Genomic DNA, 14,657 nt, shown 5'->3' on the forward strand with positions numbered 1-14,657 from the left:
TTCACCCAATGAGCCATCCTGCCAGCTGTTTTGTTTTGTTTTTCTGTTTTTGAAACAAGGTATCTCTACTAAGCCCGCCTGGCTTGAAACTTCTTCAAAAGTCCTGCCTGCTGGGATTCCAAACATGAGCCGTGTGTGGCTTTGTATCTGGGTTTTTATGGGAGTCGTGTCCGCCCCCATTCCCCCCCCTCCGTGTTCCCTGTGTCCTCCCCCCCCCCCCCCAGTTTCAGTTGTCAGCTTATTTTAGTTGTTTCCCTGAAAGCTCACGTCTCTTTTTATCTGACGGCTCTGAGCCTGGACCTTCTAGGTGATTCCAGAGAACTAGACAAAGGTGTTTTTGGTTGCCAGGGTTCCCAAAACAAAACCCCACACCCACAGATTGGATGCCTGCAACTCAGTCCAAGTTCCCCAAGGCCACTCTGTGGCTGCCTGACAGATGCTCTTTGTGTGTCTTCTGTGGCCTTGATTCTCTCTGGTTGCCCAGTTGTTTCCCTCTGGTGAGGACTCTGGTTAAATTGATTCTAGCAGACCCAAAACGTCTTTCAACTTTTAATTACCACCTGAAGGCCCGGCGGGAAATAACGTGATTTTTAAAAAATTGGAAAAAAAAATGCTGTACAAAAGGCAGAGTGCCAACGCTCGTGAGAATAAAAAAAAATTAGAAAACATCAAAACAACAGAGGGGCCGGGAGGTGGTGGCGCACGCCTTTAATCCCAGCACTCGGGAGGCAGAGGCAGGCGGATCTCTGAGTTCGAGACCAGTCTGGTCTACAGAGCTAGTTCCAGGACAGGCTCCAAAACCACAGAGAAACCCTGTCTTGAAAAACCAAAAAAAAAAAACAAAAAAACAGAGGGCTGGGCATTGGACAGAGGCAGGCATATCTGTGGGTCTGAGCCAAGCCAGGGCTTCATAGCAAGCTCCATACCGGACAAGACTACACAGTGAGGCCCTGTCTCAAAAATTAGTTAATTAACTAATTAATTAAAAAACAGGAAAGGTAGAACATATGATGTGGGAAACCGTGAAGGTGGTTCACACCTAGAATCCCAGTCTTTAGACAGTGTGGGCTATAAACCTACAAGGAAGCGGAAGAGGTTGAATGTGGTAGCGCAGGCCTCAAATCCTGTCTACTCAGGTGTGAGGCAGGTATATTTCTGTGAGTTCAGAGCCAGCCTTGTCTGCATAGAAAGTCCAAAGCCAGTTAGGGCTACAGAGCAAGACTTTATTTCAAAACAAAAGAAAAGAGAAAACAATGGAAAGAAAGACATGAGATGAAGGGGCTGAAGAGATGACTCTGTGGTTGAGAGTACCTGCTCTTTTTGTGGAGGACCTGGGTTGCTTCCCAGCACCCACATGTTGGCTCGTGACCATCCATAGATACTCATGTGGTGCACATAAGATAAGTAAATCTAAAAAGCTGGGCAGTAGTGGCACATGCCTTTAATCCCAGCATTTAGGAGGCAGAAGCAGACAGATCTGAGTTCGAGGCCAGTCTGGTTTACAGAGGAAGCTCCAGGACAGTCAGGGTTATACAGGTAAACCTTGTCTCAAAAAAAAAAAAAAAAAAAAAAAAAAAATTCAAGGGCTGAAAGCACTGACTGCTCTTCCAGAGGTCCTGAGTTCAATTTCTAGCAACCACATGGTGACTCACAACTGTCTGTAATGAGATCTGGTGCCATCTTCTGGCCTGCAGGTGTACATGCAGGCAGAACACTATATGTAATAAATCAAAAACAAACAAAAATTCAACACACAAACCTGAGAAATGAAATGACTTACAAATGTTGGAATCATGTCATAAAATATGCAGTTAGAGCCACCTGTAGAGGAGTACACCTAGAATCCCAATCTTCAGGAGGCTGAGGCAGAAGGATTACCTTGAGTTCAAGGCCAATCTGAATGCCCATCATCCCCCAACAGTGCAGCTGCTTCAGGATTATAATACTTCGTACTGAGCTTCTACTAGGCCCAGAATAAAAACCAGGAAATAGCCCGGTGGTGGTGGCGCACACCTTTAAGCCCAGCAGTTGGGAGGCAGAGGCAGGCAGAACTGTAGGTTTGAGGCCAGCCTGGTCTACAGAGTGAGTTTCAGGGCAGTCAGGGCTACACAGAGAATCCCTGTCTCAAAAAAACAAAACAAACAAGCGAACAAAAAACAAAACAAAAAACTCGGGAAACAGTAAAATGTTAGTTTTCCCTTTAGCCATCTTCCCTAGCAACCTTCCAGACAAAACTGAGTCGCTCGGAACCAGACATGGACTACGGGACATGCAGGAGGCCAACACCAGAGAGCTCAGAGCCATTAGCAGCAGCAAAAGTCATGGAGGGTGGCTTTATTTTTTCAGTGCCACCTCTGAACTCTCTGTACTGTGTATTGCCTTGGTGGCTTCCTTCCATTCCTTAGCAGCTTGTGTAGATTTGGAGCATTCTTCTCGACAGTTGCACTGATTGGCTCATGTGTTAAACAAGTGGGTGATTGCCACAGGGCAGTCATTCCCAAATCAGTGAGGGATGCAACCCCCTCATTTCCCCACTCCCCCCCACCCCATGCAGTGGATACCTTAACTACAGATGTTTCTGAGCCTTGTCCGTGTGGACATAGGAAGAGCACTGTAGGATGCATTAAACAAAACTGTCTGAACAAAACAAAAGGAAACCTTGAGTCCCTTGGTCATCGGGGCTGAGTATCTCTGGACTCTGCTTCACACGCGCAAGCTTTCTCACTGGCTGACTGTTTGTTAGTACTGCCTGTGATGCCGGAACAGGGATGGGCAGCTGATGAGAATTTGGCCTTTGGGCCATTCCATCCACTTTATCTGCTCACCACCTGCAGGCCCCAAGCCGTGGTAGCCCTTGTGAACTAGGAAATATGCCCTATGTGCACGGTATTTAAGCCCGTGGACCCAGTGTTCCCTCCTCGTCCCTAGGATTGAACAAGGAGCCCTAGACCATCGCCTCTCACCCCACAGCACCCGGTGCAGACTTAGTACTCTGGAGGGTGTCTTTTAACCCCATTCATTCCTAGGGTCCCTAGGATGGGTGAAAAGTGCAGGTGAGTGGGCCAACAGGTTGAGCTGGGCTGGGTTCTCACTCCTACTCTGGGCTTGTTGATTTCTACAGATAAACATGGTTTCAGAATCATCAAATGAAACAAAAGTCCAACTCAGGACCCCCCTCTGCATGCACCCTTCTGGGGACTTCAGCATGTCCCATGACTTTCTCCCTGTCTCCCATCCTGGAACATGACTCACAGCTACCACACCCGTGAGCACTCCTGCCCTGGCTCCAGGCTTTCATGATGCTCCTGACTCCTCCTGGGAGTTCCCTCAAGTGGGTCAAGTCCCCAGGCCTCTGCCTGTACATCCCACCTCCCAGACCCTGACAGCCAGGTACACACACTGGGATCAGCTTTGTCTGTGGGGCTCTGGGTTTGTGCACTATGCCCATGACAAAGTGTGTCTTTTGAGGAAGTGCTTTATTCTGTGGCTTTTCACTGGCAGAGTTCACAAATCACAAATCATGTCCGGTAGATCTGGTAGATGTTCGTTTTGTTTTGTTTTGTTTTGTTTTTTGAGACAGGGTTACTCTGTAGCTTTGGAGCCTGTCCTGGAAACTAGCTCTTCACGCTGGTCTCGAACTCACAGAGGTCTACCTGCCTCTGCCTCCCAAGTGCTGGGTTTAAAGGCATGTGCCACCACCACCTGGCTTAGATGTTCATTTTTTACATTTCTGGGATGGTAGCCTCATCCTATATATCGTGGTATGAAAGCTCCCATTCCGTGGATGGGACCTGAGCCCTATCTAAAATACTAGGGAATTTATGACCGAAGAAGTTTATTTGTTTATTTTTTTAACTGATCACCCCCCCCCCAACACCTCACAAGGTGTAGCCCTGGCTCTCCTGGAACTTACTCTGTAGACCAGGCTATCCCCAGACTCACAGAGATCTACCTGTCTCTGCCTCCTGAGTGCAGTTTTTATTTCATTTGCTTTGGTGTTTTGTCTGCATGTATGTCTGTATGAGGTCACTGACTCCCTTGGAACTGGAGTTACAGATAGTTGTGAGCCGCCATGTGGGTGCTGGGAACTGAACCTGGGTCCTTTGGGAAAGCTAGCAGTACTCTTAAACACTGAGCCATCTCTCCAGCCTTGTTTTTTTTTTTAATAGTTTATTTTATTTTATTTTTTCTGTCCATGAAAGGGTATTGAATCCCTTGGAACTGGAGTTACAGACACCAGTGAGCTACTATGTAGGTGCTGGGAACTGAACTTGGGTCCTCTGGAAGAACAACCAGTGCTCCTAACCACTGAGCCATCTTTCCAGCACCAGTGTTATTTTTTTTTTCCAAGACAGAGTTTCCTGTGTAGTTCCTGTGTAGGTTGTCCTGAAACTTACATTGTAGACCAGGCTAGCTTTAAACTTAGTACTGAGATCAAAGGCATGAACCACCATGTCCAGCTCAGCTGAAGAAGTTTTAAAACTATTCTTTCACTGAAAGGGTGAATTTGTAAAGTAATTGATAAGTGAGTACACAGATTCTAAAACCAGGTGTGGGCTTGTTATATTTAAAGTATGTATGTGTATACATGTGCGTGCGTGCGTGTGTACGTGTATGTATGCGTGGTCTTGCTTTTTGAGACAGGATCTCTCTATACTCCTGCCTGTTCTGGAACTTTCTATATAGACCAGACTAGCCTAGAACTCAGAGGTCCTCCTGTCTGCCTTCTGAGTGCTGGCATTAAAGGTATGCACTCCCAGACCTCCCTCTGTGTGAAGCTTTTTACCATAATCTACAAGGATAATTTACTCAATAAAAAGTGTTGGCAAAACTGGTTTTCCTACTGAAGAAAATAAAAAAATTATCAGCCTCACAGGTAATAAAGAACTGTGGAAGGAAATGTGGGTGATATGTTTTTCAGCTTGGCCTTGAGTCTCTGAAAGCCCTCTAGCGAGGTCCTGGCCAGTGGCCATGGTTGGTAACATCGGCAGCCATGAGCACAATGACCGTGGACCAGCAGCTTCCTGTAGGGCATGGGAGGTGCGGTACCAACTTGTGATAATGTGCACTGGTCTAAGGTGAACTTCCCCTTGCCTGTCCGATACTGAGGGTCTGCACAGTGGCAGCTGGGATGTAAGTTACTGAAACACGAAACACTCAGCAGGGGACACTTGTTCCTCTGACCCTGCTCAGTCACTCAGCCTTTAGGAAGATAAGGTTGACCTTCCTGAGTCATGCCCATATGCACTACAGGTTATAGTGAAAGAGGAAATAGAAACCTGTTCTAAGGTTCTGCGTTCTCAGAAAGCCAACCTTGGACTGTGGAGCACTTAGACTTCCCCTTCTCGGTGTTCACGCTGTGGGAATGTTTACAGTGAGCCCATGATTATATATAATCTACCCCGACATGTACAATTAGTTCTAATCAAAGCCCCTGAGGACTGTGGGAGCTGGAGATAGCTGATTATAGATAGGTCTGCAGGTCAGTGAAGGTGCTGTCCATGATTTGACAGTTTGCTTATTGTACTAACCAAGGACTCAGTCCTGAGTGCCACCACAACTCCTCATCCCTTCCCTCGGTGGGTAAGAACTTGGAAGTTGGGCACCTCGTGAACCAATAAGTTTGAGCTAGCTGTTCTCCCTGTAGCAGACTGCCCCGGAAACTACAGTTGATCCCTCTGGGCCCAGCAGGCTCCAAGCGAGCAGTGAGGCAGAGAGCTTGGGTTCTTGTGACTGTGGCTTTCTTCACAGCCTCCACAAAGAAGCTGTCACTGGCCAGTCCACCATGCTGGGACAAGTGACTCCTATAGGCTTCTGACCTGTTTTCTGCCTCACTGCTCTTTCCTTGTGAGCCCCTCTCGTGGACTTCATGGCATTGGTGGCCCCGGGGGTTTGAGCCACATTTTCTTTGCTCCATGGAGCTCTTGGTTTCCCCAGATCTGCAGTGCTCCCATAGGCAGGCTGGACCTGACACTTGCCCCTTCCATAGTCATTACACTCAGGGCTTGTCCTACCAGACCCTGCTGCAGCCGCTGACACCCCTCCCTCCCACCCCTCCTACCCCCCAATCTCTCCTCCTACTGGACAGCTAGCGGCTGGGGACAGAAGCAAGGAACTTTCCTCTGGGAATCCCTTCACTACTTCCTCTCTCTTTCCCTTCCCCATACTCAGGGCAGTAGCCCAGGAAGGGAGATACCCAGTGGTGACATCTAGAAGAGGTTAAGGGACAGGTGAGGCACAGCCTGGGGTGGATAGTGGGCCGTGCTGCTGGACAGAGCCAGTATCTTGCTGGGCCCAGTGTGGGCTAACAGGATGAAGGGCCCACACCCTCTGGGACCAGTGACTCAACCTGCAAAGGCCTCAAGGACTCAGCAGCGCAGTTCATGGAGGCTTATGCTCCTCCTTCATAAAACCCTGCCCTAGACTCACAAGTTTTCCAGCCCTGGGTTCTACCATTCCTGTCCCCTCATTGAGCAAGTTCCCTAGAGCCCAGCCCTCTAAAGAGTGAGGCAGCGTGTGCCAGCCCCAGGGCCCTACTACGGAAGCAGAGAAACCATCTCCTCATGGTCGTACATTTTGATCATATCTCCCAGTCTGTTCCCTTGATGCCGCATCCTGTGATGCGGGACTCCCAGTATCCCTCACACCAATGTGACGTCATCCAGTGTGACTCCCCCAGTATGACACCACCAATGTCCATCTTCCCTATGTGATACCCCTCACGTCCCTCCCCTAGTGTGACACTCCCATGTGACAAAACCCATGTGGGATTGTAATGCCCATCCCTTGCTGTGATACCTCCAGCTGTAATACCCCCATGTGATACCTCTGATAGCCCTCCCTCCTCGATAAGATACTTTCAGTGTGGCACCGGTGATGTTGCTCCCTACAGTGAACACCCCACCCACCCACTCCCACACCAGTGTCATGGCAAGAAAGAAGAGTGCAGCAGAGCAGTTTGGTCCAAAAGTTTTATTTTTGTCAGCTTTCCTGATTTTTATTTTCTCTCAGTTCTGGAAATTGAACCCGAGACCTCTTCACCCATCAATGGAAAGCATTTTGCCACTGAGTGGCACCTAGCCTCAGCCTGAACGTCAGCTAAAAAAAAAACAAAACAACCAACCACACCCATCCTTTTAAAGTCTACTAAAGTGACAGCACAGACTGGACCCAGCGCCCAGTGAACCCTCAGCCAGCCCTTTACCTCCTCCAACATCAGACCTACGCTCACCCACTACTGTGAAAACGTGTTCGTACACTGAGTTCACACCTGTAAAGAAAGTTTCCAAGATCAAGCCCCAAGCCCACCCACCCCTCTAAGGCCCCCAGAACCCAGGATTGCCAAAGCACAAACTCCTCAAACAGAGCTGCCTTGGTTGCTGTTCTAACACTTTCTGTAAGACCTGGGATCAGTTGGATCTGCCCCAGAGTTCCCCCACCCAGCACAAATCCTCCGATTTTAAACCTGACTGGTCCTGAGATCTGCTTTTGTGGGGCCAGCACTGCTCCCTCGAAGACACAGGAAAGGCAGTGCGGCTCTTCTTCTCTTATAGTGCCCAGGAGCGGACAGGAAAGCACCCAGCCCAGGGTCCAGTGGGAGGGGAGCAGAAGTTGCCTGGTGAGGAAGCAGGTCTAAGGCTATCCTTCTGGCGGGGAAGATCTCACTGCTCCATTTTCCCATGCGCTATACCTCTTTAGACAAGATTCACAAAGAAGTATATGCATAGGAAAAAGGAACAGCCAGCGAGTCTGTGCTGGCAATTCTTTCATACTTGCAGGTAGCGGCAACCACCAGAAGGGCCGGTCTCCTGCAAAAGACAACCAGAAATAGCTTAGGACTGAGGCCAGGGTCAGCAGGTGCTGCCATCCTGTGGGTATAAGAAAGGAGCCCAGCTAAGCCCAGGTTGTGTCCCCAGAGGCAAATGGGTCTTACCTAGGTCCAGACTGCCGGGGCACAGGGTCCTTGGTGGCCTGAGAGTCAGGCAGAGCTTTGGAAGAGTGGTGGAGGACTTGGCTGCTGCTCGGTGGTGTCCTACTCCTTGCTCCGGGGGCACCCCATTTATGCACGGCTGAGACCTTGACTACAGCAGTCCCATGTGGTCAGAGAGCTGTTCCGTGCCAAGGACCCTGTCCCACCCCCGCACGTGCGAGGCCGGGGCACAAAGACCTGCTATGAACAAGCAGGTCTTTTGGCAGTGGGCCCCCCAGGGTAGGGGGCTGCCGGCCCAGGAACTGGGACAGGGCCAGTCCTGGCCAGCTGCCCCTCAACACTTTATCTCTTGCTTGCGTCAGGGGCCTGGGAAATGGATACTGAGGAGAACTACTTGTCTAGAGGGAAGAGCACCCCTCCTCCTGTCCTGGACCTGCCCAGCTCAGTGATAACTGTGTCTCTAGGTATGTCTGCAGCTCTGAGGTTGGACTTGGCTAGGTACCAGGCTTGAGGTCTATCAGACAGTGTCTCATAACTGTCCTCTACTTACCTGGGCACTGAGACGCAGACCTCTGCCCCTGGAAAGTCCTCTTCTGAACCTCTGGTGGCTTCTGTACAGAGGGTCAAATGGGTACTGACCAGAGGGAGCCCCAAGGCCCAGGGAAGGTTCTCTGTTACAGAGCTGACCTGAGCCTTGTCATTTTCCCAGAATCCCCAGGTGGGTATGGAGGACATTGCTACAAGATTTCAGGAGCAAGAAAGCATGACTACATAAAGAAGGCTCTTCAGAGACAGTGAAGGACCAAGGACACCCACAGAGAGGCCTCAGAAAAGGGCCATTCCATAGCATCTCATGGACTAGCCCTGGCTGGGCATCTCCCAAGGTGTGGGCAGTCAGAGGCTGCTGGGGAGCAAAGCCAAGGTCTCTGTGCTTCCATTCCTGCATCTGTGTTGGCCTCAAGCTCCAGTCCTGATCTGCAGAATCAGAGACCAAGTACAACAGACATCCAGGCATACACATCACTCTTTGTCCAGGCTGGGCAGCTCAGTTCTCACAGTGTGTGAGCATCAACTGGTCAGTGCTAGTCAGGCTGGGGATAACCAAATCCACATGGCAAGTGCCCATAATATTCAGAGGGAAGCCACACTGCTTTGTCTGAGGTTAACTAGGCCTTAGGCTGCATCTGTAACCATGAGGCAGATGTGCCTCCCAGCAGTCCCTGGGTAGTCCTCGCTCACCTGGGCAGAGAGCAGGGTCTGACAGAGATTCTGAGAGCAGTGGACAAGGACAGGACTCGCAGTGATGGGCTCATGCAAGGAAATTCAGGGAGGACCAATAGCCCAGAGCCTTCGGGACAAAGGCCTCGGATCCCTACACGGTAGTACACAGCAGAGTACTTGAGAACTGCAGGTGCTGGGCTGGCATAGAGGCTAGGACTTAAGGAGCTCTTGGGGATCTAGCAGGATATGCAGACTGAACCCCATGAGACCTAGGCTATAAAGGCCTGTGGACCCTGTCCTGGTGGAGAGCTATTTCACCTCAAGAGAAGGGGGTACAACCTCAAGAGTTCAGACATGTTCACATTCACACACATATGGTGTATACAGACCCACGGTTTTGTTTTCCTCTCTCTATAGCTCTAGCTGTCTCAGGACTCACTCTGTGTAGACCAGGCTGGCCTCGAACTCACGGAGATCCCCCTGCCTCTGCCTCCTGAGGGCTGGGATTAAAGGCGTGTTCCACCATGCCTGGTTTCAGACACATTTCTGGGCTCCTTAGTTGGAGGAAGTGTTCTCAAGGAAACTCGTAGGTAAGAGAACCACTTTCGAATTATCATGGGCCTAAAAGAGGGCACTCAGAACCAGTCTTCTGAACCTGAGCCCGAAGGGCCTGAACAGAGAGCCCATCCTTGTCTACTGCCTTCCAGCATAACGTCATGAAAGCGGCCTCCGCTGTCTCCCTTCTGCAGCTGCAGCTACGGGGGCTGTTCCCAACCTTGGGCTGTGTCCTCATCCTCACATTTGGGATGGAAGAGAGAAGAAGAGGAGGGAAAAGGAGAGATGAGGGGAGGGGGCTGAGACTTTTAGTGACAGAGACTGAGAGAGGGGGAGAGACAGATGAGGAAACACGTGAGGTGAGTCTCGGACACCCTCTAACGTGGCTGCGTGCGTTGCTTTTCTCCGTCTTCTCCCCTCGTCCAGATTATAAAGCCAACACTTGGTAACGGCAAGGCCCTGAAAAAGACCAGAGGACCTCACGACACGAGAGCTGGACGGTGGCCTAGTATGGGAACAGATGTCCCTCTAAAAGTATATGAGGTACTGTTCTTCTCTTGGCCTGGCCCCACAGCTGGACTTGCAGAGGATGGGGGTTGGCTAGGTAGTGGCCCACTATGTTTCCCATGGGCCACAGGGAGTCACAACCATTGTGGAGGCTAAGTGACCCATGTTTCAGAGACCCCTCTTGGGTTGCTGTGCTGATTTCATTGGGAGCCAGGAAGTTAAGGATAAAGAAGACTTTAGCTTGAGCCTGGCCTTCTTGGCCATAACTTACAGAAGGTCCTGTATGTGACCCCTGGGGTCTCAGCCCCTTTCAAAGACTGGCTATCCATCAGGTTTACCCACAGGTACCCCTTTGCCAAGTTCCTTCCTGTCACTCCGATACCTTGAATGAACTCTAAACCTGTTAACAGGATGCCGGGAGCCCCGAAGGCAGCCCCACCGCCTGCAGAGCCAGGCTCCCACCTGCTCCTGGGCCCGAGCCTGAGATCTGCAGTGACAGGGAGAGAGGGCCTGAAGGCAGAAGGGGGCACTCTAGCTTGACGTGGACCCTCTTCCCATCCCTCATGGTGAGTTCTCCATGGGTACCCTTTCAGCACCTGGTAAGGCTGGGGGGTTGCAGCCTGATTCCAGCCCCAGGAAGACACCCCCCCCCCGCCAGTGCTCGCATCAGAAGATCCCTGCTGCCAAGGGCACCAACCACGTAGCCCCCAGCAGTGGCCCCTGCGCTAGCGCACGAGGTTGCCTCCCTCTGCTTAGGAGACAGAAAGTATCCTTGTGCATCAGGAGGACGTGCTTGGCACGGAACTCCGACGATAAGCCGTGGCCTTCAGGCTGCCTCACTCACTCCTTCCATCCCGTGCCCTTCAGAGCTGGGGGGGGGGGGTAGTGGGGAGCTGCAGCTGTCCTCACGTAGCACCAGGCTACCGTCTCCAAGGCAGTCCACCCTCAACCTTGTTGGACTCCCTGGCTGCAGTTCTCCCCTCCCCCAAGGAAAGGGCCTGCCAGCCTGCCTCGATGGAGCCCTCAGTCCCTGCACTGGCCACTGTGTAAGGCTGAGCTCCTCCTCCAGTCTCTCTGCTACTCCAACATGCCTTGCGCCCTAGCCTGTCTGGCAAACCAACATGACCCCTAACCCAGTATGCCCTATGGCTCAACAAACCCCACACCCCAGTATACTGCACAGCCCACATTCCCCAAATGCAAGTATGCCTCATGGTCCAACATGCCGCGTATCCCTCCATGTACTACAGCCCAACATTCCCACACTTCAGTATGCCCCAAAAACCACAGGCACCACGGCCAAACATGTCTCACACATCAGGTGCCCCACACCCAGGTAGGCCTCACACTGTATGTAGCATGTCCTATAGCCCAACATTTTCTGTACCCCAACATAACCACATACCAGTATGCCCTGCATCCCAGCTCGCCTCTCTTCCCTCCTTGTGACTAGTAATATTCTGGGAATAACCACGTATCAAGCCTAGGACAGACCAGGCTGGCTGCCAGCAGTACCCTAAACAGTAGCTCACCACAGCCATGCTGCTCAGCCATTTCTTCTGGCTTCAGGGTACCCATCCACCAGAATAAGTGTAGAAATGGCACAAGCCCCTGGGAGTTTTATAAACTTGCTGCACCCAATGGCTGGGCAATTTTTTTAAAGATACTTATTTATTATGTATACAATATTCTGTCTGTATGTCTGCAGGCCAGAAGAGGGCAACAGACCTCATTACAGATGGTTGTGAGCCACCATGTGGTTGCCGGGAATTGAACTCAGGACCTTTGGAAGAGAAGGCAATGCTCTTAACCACTGAGCCATCTCTCCAGGCCTGGCTGGGCAATTTTTGCACAAGATGTATGCTCAAGACAAGAGAACTTGAAGTCGCTGGTCTCCCAAGAGAGGAGCAAGGATGATCCCCAGCTGGACCCCACTCCTCGGACCACAGGAAGGGTGAGAGCCTTGAAGAGGGGACCAGTAGGTAGAAGCTGCATGCGTCATAACGATAGGCTGCCAGGATGATGTGTCCCAAGAGGTGACGCTCACAGCTGAAAGCATTTGTCAAACCCCAGGACAGTGAACCTGAGAGGTTTGCTTGTTTTGGTGGTACAAGGGATTGAACCTAGGGCAGCACACACGCGAGGCAAACATCCTACCACTGAGCCCCAGTCATGAGGGGTTCGTGGGTCACACCAGTTGCAAACAGGTCTCAAAATAGTAGAAATGCAATGAAAACTACCCAGCGAGGTGGGGGAGGTGTCCCCATTCTGAGACAATTTAATAATCCCGTAAGGCCTTACTGAATAGACACGAGCCAGATTTGGGAGAAGGCTCGGTGGGTCAAAGCACCTGCCTTGGAAGCAGGAGGACCTGAGTTCAAATCCTCAGTATCTGTTGAACAAAAGCCAGGCATGGGTGTATGTCCTTGGAACCCTGGCACTGGCAGAGACAGGCAGACCCAGGGAACTCTCTGGCCAGCCAGCCTAAGGGAAACCTGCCTAACTTCTGGTTCTGTAAGAGATCATCTCTGGGAACAAGGCAGAGAGTGATAGAGGAAGATACCCAACATCCTCAAATGTGTGCCCACCGGTGCAAGTGCGTGTGAGCACACACACAAGCCTGGGACACGTTTGGGAGCTGTGGTCAGATTTGAATCTCAGAAAACACAGATGAGTTTTGGGTTTTTTCCCTTTTTCTTTTTTTATTATGTAATTTGGCCCACGTATTGTGGACCGGGATGTGTCAAATGGTAGCACTTCCCCTGGTCTTTCAATTCTTTCAGACTTCTGTCTGCTAACTTGACTATAGAAGCAGAAGTGGTGTAGGCCAAGCCTCGCCAACCACTCATTCAGAAGCCACAGTGCCAGGTGCTAATGGCACAGAAGAAGCCAGTGCATGTGGTGTGCTGGCTGATTTCAGTCCACCATTTCCCAGAGGAACACATCATAAATGGTCCCATTTATTTATTTATTTATTTATTTATTTATTTATTATTTTCGAGACAGGGTTTCTCTGTAGCGTTTGGTTCCTGTCCTGGAACTAGCTCTTGTAGACCAGGCTGGCCTCGAACTCACAGAGAACCACCTGCCTCTGCCTCCCGAGTGCTGGGATTAAAGGTGTGCGGCACCACCGCCCAGCAAATGGTCCCATTTTCTTTAATTATTTATTTATTATATATACACTTTCCAGGATACAGTGCCAGATTTCATTACAGATGGTTGTGAGCCACCATGTGGTTGCTGGGAATTGAACTCAGGACCTCTGGAAGAGCAGCTAGTGCTCTTAACCTCTGAGCCATCTCTCCAGCTCCCAAATGGTCCCATTTTTTAAGACAACTTTATTCTCTCTCTCTCTCTCTCTCTCTGTGTGTATGTATATATATGTATATATATGTATGTATATATATTGCGCCCCACGTGCATCCCTGGTGCCCATGGAGGTCAGAAAAAGGTGCTGATCTCCTGGAACTGGAGTTACAGATGGTTGTGAACCACCCTGTGGGTGCTGAGAATCAAGCCTGAGAGCAGCAAGAGCAGCAAGTGCTCTTAACAGAGCCCTCTGGCCCCCTGCTGCTTCTGTATTTACTAATAATCCTGACCTCCCCAGTTAGCCACACCATCACGGCCTAGGCCTGAGGCTGGAAAGAGATATGGACAATTTCTTAACATAAATACTTCCCATTCTAGGATACCAAAACCAAAAATTACCCTTTCATCTGAACTTTGAGTTCAACTGGGTGTTCTGGATTTTCACCTTAATCCAGTTTATACAGAGAATGTGGATTTGAGGCCAGGAGCTAGATCTTAGTCTGCACCCTCAGCGGGGAAAGACAGGGGGTGATATGGGAAGTCCTCAGGGTTTGAGAGGGTTTGTGGCTAGTACTGCCCAGGCTACTCCTGGCCCTGGAGGTGGGAGTGGGGGTAGCACAGATGGCCCTGGTTTTTGGGTGGAGCTGGTCCCTGCCCCAGGGCTTCATTTCAAGGCTGAAGCCTGTCACTCCCTCTAGGGAAATAATCTCAACTTCTTGATGTTTCTTTCCTTCTCCCCTGCCCACACCAACAAATCAGAAAAACTCTGGCCGTGGGAACTCATGCTGGCCCTCCAAGGCCACGAAGCAAACAGTTCTCCAAGTTCCACCCTAGAAGAACTGGGATTGCTTTGTCCAGCGTGCTCACCTGACTGCCCACCGCAGGGGACCCTGGTACAACTGGCTGGAAGCCAGAAGCCTGCACCTGAGCTGGGTATCCTGAACACAAACACATGGGCATGCCACCCCCAGGAACACACAACATACATGTGTCTGGAAATACCCCTCCTCGCGTGTGCACACATCACACGTATACACTCGTGTATAACATATGTCGGCCTACATGTTTGGTTGACATTTTTCTGTCCTCATGGATCTGGACACCAAACTCAAACCAAATCCAGTCCCAGGACACC

Source organism: Microtus ochrogaster, chromosome 8 (genome assembly GCF_000317375.1).
Source record: "Microtus ochrogaster isolate Prairie Vole_2 chromosome 8, MicOch1.0, whole genome shotgun sequence".
Taxonomy (NCBI): Eukaryota; Metazoa; Chordata; class Mammalia; order Rodentia; family Cricetidae; genus Microtus; species Microtus ochrogaster.